An 8,118-nucleotide genomic window follows, 5' to 3' on the forward strand; every position below is an offset into this window, starting at 1 on the left:
ACATGGCATTGTGGATATAATGGTTATTTACCATGTGTCTATTTGTTTTATCTGTGTCTTATCTGTTTTTGAATATTTGCATTGTTCCACACATTCTATACATTTCTACAGTTCTCACAGCCATTATTGGTCTCAGATGTAACTCGAAATGGTGAACTGCAGCTTATAAATATTTTAGTAAATTGGTAATAATAACAATCTACTAACAATGTGCCTCTCTCTGTTGTACCGGGATAAAAAGTAGTCCCAAAATGACTTATTAAAAGCTTAAATTTTCAGTGTGGTGGGGTTTGAAAAAACACATTATCTAGACTAATTGATACCAAAACTAGAATTGACACATAGAACTTGTGTAAAATAATAAAAGATGTAAAAATAGAAATAGATTTAGTTTAGTCTTTCAACATTCCATTCAACTGCCCAAGAAAAGTGTTTATTATCATAGTGGTTCAAACTCAGTATTCAGTGCCAGTATTTTTCATCAAGTAAAGTAAAGTAAAGTAAAGTAAAGTAAGGTAAAGTAAATTAAAGAAAGTAAAGTAAAGTAAAGTAACGTAAAGTAAAGTAAAGTAAGGTCAAGTAAAGTAAGGTAAAGTAAATTAAAGAAAGTAAAGTAAAGTAAAGTAAAGTAACGTAAAGTAAAGTAAAGTAAGGTCAAGTAAAGTAAGGTAAAGTAAATTAAAGAAAGTAAAGTAAAGTAAAGTAACGTAAAGTAAAGTAAGGTAAAGTAAATTAAAGAAAGTAAAGTAAAGTAAAGTAAAGTAAATTAAAGAAAGTAAAGTAAAGTAAAGTAAAGTAAGGTAAAGTAAAGTAAGGTAAAGTAAGGTAAAGTAAGGTAAAGTAAAGTAAGGTAAAGTAAGGTAAAGTAAAGTAAGGTAAAGTAAAGTAAAGTAAAGTAAGGTAAAGTAAATTAAAGAAAGTAAAGTAAAGTAAGGTAAAGTAAGGTAAAGTAAGGTAAAGTAAAGTAAGGTAAAGTAAAGTAAAGTAAAGTAAGGTCAAGTAAAGTAAAGTAAAGTAAGGTAAAGTAAATTAAAGAAAGTAAAGTAACGTAAAGTAAAGTAAGGTCAAGTAAAGTAAAGTAAAGTAAAGTAAGGTAAAGTAAATTAAAGAAAGTAAAGTAAAGTAAAGTAACGTAAAGTAAAGTAAGGTAAAGTAAATTAAAGAAAGTAAAGTAAATTAAAGAAAGTAAAGTAAAGTAAAGTAAAGTAAAGTAAAGTAAAGTAAAGTAAGGTAAAGTAAAGTAAGGTAAAGTAAAGTAAAGTAAAGTAAGGTAAAGTAAATTAAAGAAAGTAAAGTAAAGTAAAGTAAAGTAAGGTAAAGTAAAGTAAGGTAAAGTAAAGTAAAGTAAAGTAAAGTAAAGTAAAGTAAAGTAAGGTAAAGTAAAGTAAAGTAAGGTAAAGTAAAGTAAAGTAAAGTAAGGTAAAGTAAAGTAAGGTAAAGTAAGGTAAAGTAAATTAAGGTAAAGTAAAGTAAAGTAAAGTAAGGTAAAGTAAATTAAAGAAAGTAAAGTAAAGTAAGGTAAAGTAAGGTAAAGTAAGGTAAAGTAAAGTAAGGTAAAGTAAAGTAAAGTAAAGTAAGGTCAAGTAAAGTAAAGTAAAGTAAAGTAAGGTAAAGTAAATTAAAGAAAGTAAAGTAACGTAAAGTAAAGTAAGGTCAAGTAAAGTAAAGTAAAGTAAAGTAAGGTAAAGTAAATTAAAGAAAGTAAAGTAAAGTAACGTAAAGTAAGGTAAAGTAAATTAAAGAAAGTAAAGTAAATTAAAGAAAGTAAAGTAAAGTAAAGTAAAGTAAGGTAAAGTAAAGTAAGGTAAAGTAAAGTAAAGTAAGGTAAAGTAAGGTAAAGTAAAGTAAGGTAAAATAAGGTAAAGTAAAGTAAAGTAAAGTAAAGTAAAGTAAAGTAAAGTAAAGTAAGGTAAAGTAAGGTAAAGTAAAGTAAGGTAAAGTAAAGTAAAGTAAGGTAAAGTAAATTAAAGAAAGTAAAGTAAAGTAAAGTAAAGTAAGGTAAAGTAAAGTAAGGTAAAGTAAAGTAAAGTAAAGTAAAGTAAGGTAAAGTAAAGTAAGGTAAAGTAAGGTAAAGTAAGGTAAAGTAAAGTAAAGTAAAGTAAAGTAAGGTAAAGTAAAGTAAAGTAAAGTAAGGTAAAGTAAAGTAACGTAAAGTAAAGTAAGGTTAAGTAAAGTAAAGTAATGTAAAGTAAAGTAAAGTAAAGTAAGGTAAAGTAAAGTAAAGTAAAGTAAAGTAAAGTAAGGTAAAGTAAGGTAAAGTAAAGTAAGGTAAAGTAAAGTAAAGTGAAGTAAAGTAAGGTAAAGTAAGGTAAAGTAAGGTAAAGTAAAGTAAAGTAAGGTAAAGTAAAGTAAGGTAAAGTAAAGTAAAGTAAAGTAAAGTAAAGTAAGGTAAAGTAACGAAAAGTAAAGTAACGTAAAGTAAAGTAAAGTAAAGTAAAGTAACGTAAGGTAACGTAAAGTAAAGTAAAGTAAAGAGCAAGTGGGAAACATATGAACTGTGTTTCCTTGTACTTAATGATGTATTGAGCTTATTCAAACAGGCTGACGTGGTATTGCCCCGGCACGTTTGTATAAATATAGAGTATATTTCTTAATCTCCTTTATCTTTTTCCCATGAAGACACACGATTGTTATCAGTGATTCATGCAGCTCTGTGCACAACACTCACACCAGCATGTGCGAGACTACACATTATGAACTTCAATTTATACTGCTGCCAGTGCTCTGCTCACTAATTGTCTGGGCTTTCTAAAGGCACTAACACCCCGATGAGTCCAAGCCGCAGCAGGGAGGAAATGTAGTGGCGCTGCTGTGGCCAGATCAATCAGAACAGAAGCACTCAGTTCACAGAAAGAGCCCTGAACACTCCTCACTTTCACAATTTGGCCTTCAGTTTTTCAACTTAAGCAGTCGTTGATTTGATCAGAAAACCTGTGTGTTTTGCTACTTTCTGACTTAATGATAGCAATGCTCGATCAAATTTAAATTCAGCTCGTTCAAAAACATAAAGCACGTTGAGGCCGTTTGCTTCATAGAATTGGAATGGGAATTGTTTTATTTCGAGAAAAAATGTAATGTTTTTGTCCTTCTTTTAGTTAGTAATGATATATAAGCTACGGTATTTTATCCATGGTTTAATCTTATTTTAGACCTGGTTTATTCTCATTTAGATGTTTAGCCTTAATTGATGCCCTTTATTAGTTTAGATCTGGTGTCACGTGGAAACCCAGACGTCTTCTTAGTTGGGGGCCACTGCTTATTCACTTAAACAGAGCACAGTAGGAAGCAGCCTTTACGTATTTAACATATAAATACATCAACATACTTCAGTTACACTCCTGCAATCCCTAGATGAGCTGTGCAATTAGATGCGCATCCAAGAGTTGTGAAATAACGGTTTTTAATTGCACAATCCGATTATTGAAGGAAACACTTAGTATAATATATCGATAATTAGTTTTAGCAGAAGACAGCGTTTGAAGTGTAAGGCCGTATACTGTAGTCATGACTTCAGATTCTCTAATGTGCTGATGGCTGTTAAACTCTAATGTTTTCCCAGCTAATGTCTCCCAAGTGAAAATGTGTGTTCCAGCTCGATAACCCGAAAATGGTGGCCAGTGGAGGGTCATGTGAGCGGTCAACAGTTGACTCCAACAGCCCACATACAAAGAGCTGCACTGAAATACCACTTACTGTAATACCTTTGGGGTTAACATGTTATTGACGGGTGGGGAACATGTAATGAGAACTATTATACAACAAAAACACACAATTGTTCAAATGGTGCTAGTTCGGTTGGAGTTTGACAGAATTATTTTTGTTTTTTTCATGGCATAATCCAGAGCAAACAATGGCTGAAAATCCTTTATGATGATTATTATGATTTTCAAGTAAGAGTAACATTTCTTAGTACAGAGTAAAAGTAAGAAAGTATTTGGGAAAACTATAACTCAAGTAGAGTCAGTGTAAAACTAGTCTGGACGTAACATCTGATTAATAATTTGAGGGAAATATTAAATAATGGTCAAAATCTGGTATTTCCAAAGGACAGACACAAAAATGTGAAAATCTAAATTCAATCTGAAGATGTTTGAATCATTTCATATTGTTAACATAAAGCTTTGTCACTTATTTACTGTGGGGGGAAATCTTTTCTCAAGTACAAATACTGTTACTTCATTGAAAATATTACTCAGCTGGGAGTAAAAGTATGCAGCTAGAAAAGTACTCTGTAAAGTACCAGTACAAATTCTCTAAAAACGTTCTAAATGACTATAACTGTATAATTGTAAGTGAGTACTGCCCACTTCTTAAACTGCTAAACACTTACTGTCTATGCAATGTATTTCTCTGGATATTAAAAGTATATAACTAATAACAGAGAATGATATCTATTATTTGTTTTTGTTTGCCATCTACAGCCCTGTTTTTGTCCCATTTTGTGCTCTTTTCAAAGTGTTCAATTAAAGCGCAATCTCATTTGTGATGGGGCCAAACTAAACATTGAACCCTGCAGGAGCCTTAAGCTGGATAGATGTTGCACTGAAAAGTATCGGCCCAATACATCGGTGTTAAACTCTTATTATTCTATTTTTGGTAGAACAACATTCTTGTTAAAATGGCTTTGCAACCTCTGAGTAATTATGGAAATGAACTAATGCATAATCTGTACTGTTTAATTTAAACATCAGCACCTTGTTAGTTCTATACTCGTTTTGTTTATCTAAGAGTGTTTGCAATATTGTGTCTGTAATAAAGCTTATATTTACCATGAGCAAATGTTGAGGCAGGAGAAAGTACTTCTGTGAAAATAGTGCCTGGAGAGCGTTGAGCAGCAGCAGTTATGCAAAGGGCAAATCACACGTCAACCCGCTGGTGTCGGTATCACTGGCATATTTTGGCCTCTGTGGAGCTGATGGAAACGGACACAGGGGCCCAGGGGTGAGGAACAGTGACATCTGGTGTTGAAGTCGAGCAAGTGCAATTCAGAAAGTACTGTTAATATAAAACATGCAAGCTGATAAGACCATTATAAACATTGCACTGTGTAACTAGGGGTGGAGAATATATCAAAATGTAGATGATGTTGTTTTGAAGAGATGCTAAAGGTGAATATTGAGTATATTGTTTATTGTGACGAATGCTGCAAAATAAAATAATAAACATAAAAAAGTAAACTTTCAAATAAGGTGATGTTTCTCCACATTTGTGATGACTTTTTACAGAAATGTGTTTGATAATTAAACCTCAGATAAAGATATGTTTTAACACATTTGTTGGATTGACATAATATTGTCTGACTATCATTGTCAGGATAGTCCAAAAAATATTGAGGTGTTCATTTTTGTCAATATCGCCCACCCCTATGTGTAATTTTTATAGTGCAGGGCCCTCAGATCCCTGCAATGTTCCACTGTATGGCATTGCATGTGTTAATCTTGCATTTATTTTATGTGTTTTTATTGCCTTAAAAATATGCATTATTTCTGTGAGTAGATTTTCATAGATCAGAGCTGAAACTTTGCATGCATCGGCTTGTCACGATTGAGGTAGATAGCCTAATTTTAATGCCATACACGGGAACATTCCAGGCAAAGCAATAACATCTCAATGGAGACGAGCAGGAGGCAGATCCTCCACCAGAAAACATTGTGTATATTTAATATGAAAAAAAATGAAATTCTTACATTTAGTAAGAAGTAAGTTTTGTTATTAATTAGATTGATTTTACTTTTTGTATTGCTCTGTGTATTTCAGAACTGTCATTTTAATCAATTGCAATGAATTGTGTGTCTCGTAACGAGCACATATTTTATTTATATGGGTCACGTGTAGGAGGAGGACTATCGGTCGGCACCAAAGATATTCTGGCAAACCGTCCGGCGCCTCAGGAGGGGGAAGCAGTGTCTCACCAACACCGTTTACGGTGCGGGGGGAGACCTGCTGACCTCGATTGGGGATGTCGTCGGACGGTGGAAGGAATACTTTGAGGATCTGCTTAATCCCTCAGTCACGTCTTCCGAAGAGGAAGTAGAGACCGGGGACTCGGAGGCTGGCTCATCCATCACCCAAGCTGAAGTCACTGAGGTTGTTCGCAAACTCCTCGGTGGCAGGGCTCCGGGGGTGGATGAGATCCGCCCTGAGTACCTAAAGTATCTGGATGTTGTAGGACTGTCTTGGTTGACACGTCTCTGCAACATCGCGTGGCGTTCCGGGACCGTGCCTCTGGACTGGCAGACCGGGGTGGTGGTCCCTCTGTTCAAGAAGGGGGACCAGAGGGTGTGTTCCAATTACAGAGGGATCACACTCCTCAGCCTCCCGGGTAAGGTCTATTCCAAGGTACTGGAGAGGAGAATCCGACCGATAGTCGAACCTCGGATTCAGGAAGATCAGAGCGGTTTTCGTCCCGGTCGTGGAACACTGGACCAGCTCTATACTCTCCATCGGGTGCTCGAGGGTTCATGGGAGTTTGCCCAACCAGTCCACATGTGCTTTGTGGATCTGGAGAAGGCTTTCGACCGTGTCCCTCGGGGTGTCCTTTGGGGGGTGCTCCGGGAGTACGGGGTCCGGGGCCCTTTGCTCAGGGCTATCCGGTCCCTGTATGACCGGAGCAGGAGCTGTGTTCGCATCGCCGGCAGTAAGTCAGACCTGTTCCCAGTGCATGTTGGACTCCGCCAGGGCTGCCCTTTGTCACCGGTTCTGTTCATAATTTTTATGGACAGAATTTCTAGGCCCAGTCAGGGGTCGGAGGGTGTCCGGTTTGGGGACCACAGGATCTCATCTCTGCTGTTTGCAGACGATGTTGTCCTGATGGCTCCATCAAACCCGGACCTGCAACATGCACTGGGACGGTTTGCAGCCGAGTGTGAAGCGGCTGGGATGAGAATCAGCACCTCCAAATCCGAGGCCATGGTTCTCGACCGGAAAAAGGTGGCTTGCCCTCTCCAGGTGGGTGGGGTGTCCTTGCCCCAAGTGGAGGAGTTCAAGTATCTCGGGGTCTTGTTCACGAGTGAGGGAAGGATGGAGCGTGAGATCGACAGGCGGATCGGTGCAGCGGCTGCAGTGATGCAGTCGCTGCATCGGACCGTTGTGGTAAAGAGGGAGCTGAGTCGAAAGGCAAAGCTCTCTATTTACCGGTCGGTCTACGTTCCTACCCTCACCTATGGTCATGAGCTTTGGGTAGTGACCGAAAGAACAAGATCGCAGATACAAGCGGTCGAAATGAGTTAACTCCGCCGTGTGGCTGGGCGCTCCCTTAGAGATAAGGTGAGGAGCTCGGCCACACGGGGGGAGCTCGGAGTAGAGCCGCTGCTCCTCCACGTCGAGAGGAGCCAGCTGAGGTGGCTCGGGCATCTGTTCCGGATGCCTCCTGGGCGCCTCCCTCGGGAGGTGTTTCAGGCATGTCCCACCGGGAAGAGGCCCCGGGGAAGACCCAGGACACGCTGGAGAGACTATGTCTCTCGGCTGGCCTGGGAACGTCTCGGGATCCCCCCGGAGGAGTTAGAGGAAGTGTCTGGGGAGAAAGAGGTCTGGGAGTCCCTGCTCAGACTGCTGTCCCCGCGACCCGGCCCCGGATAAAGCGGCAGAAGATGGATGGATGGATGGATGGATGGGTCACGTGTGTCAAGTACAGGACCCCTGTAAAAGCATGTTATGTCCCTTGTGCCTAATAACACTGACTATTATGCAGACTGACTATGTGACCTTTCTCTCTGTGGCCTTGTTCTCTCAACAAGCAGCACACAATGACAAGTTAGTCCTGTTCACAGACGGATGCTATAGATCAACTTCTGCAGTTCAAGAAGACTGCTGTTTGAGGGTTGATCAACAAACAATGCAAACATCTGTCAAAGTGAGAGTTATGGCCAGTTGGTATTAGCAGACTCTGTGTCATGGAGGAATTAAGTATACATGTTTTGTATTCATGTCAGAGAGGTGACAAATTAACCTTTAAAAAAAAAAAAAATATATATATATATATATATATATATTATTAAAATAAAATTACGAGTAATTTGATGTACTTTATGGTTTTTTTGTATTATTATTATCATTATTATTATTATGAATATGCATCGCAACTACAGATTTGAGAAAGCAAAGGACAGTATACATACA

This window comes from Eucyclogobius newberryi, unplaced genomic scaffold (assembly GCF_026437365.1).
Source record: "Eucyclogobius newberryi isolate DKJ021-1_F unplaced genomic scaffold, fEucNew1.0.hap1 SCAF_3, whole genome shotgun sequence".
NCBI lineage: Eukaryota > Metazoa > Chordata > Actinopteri > Gobiiformes > Gobiidae > Eucyclogobius > Eucyclogobius newberryi.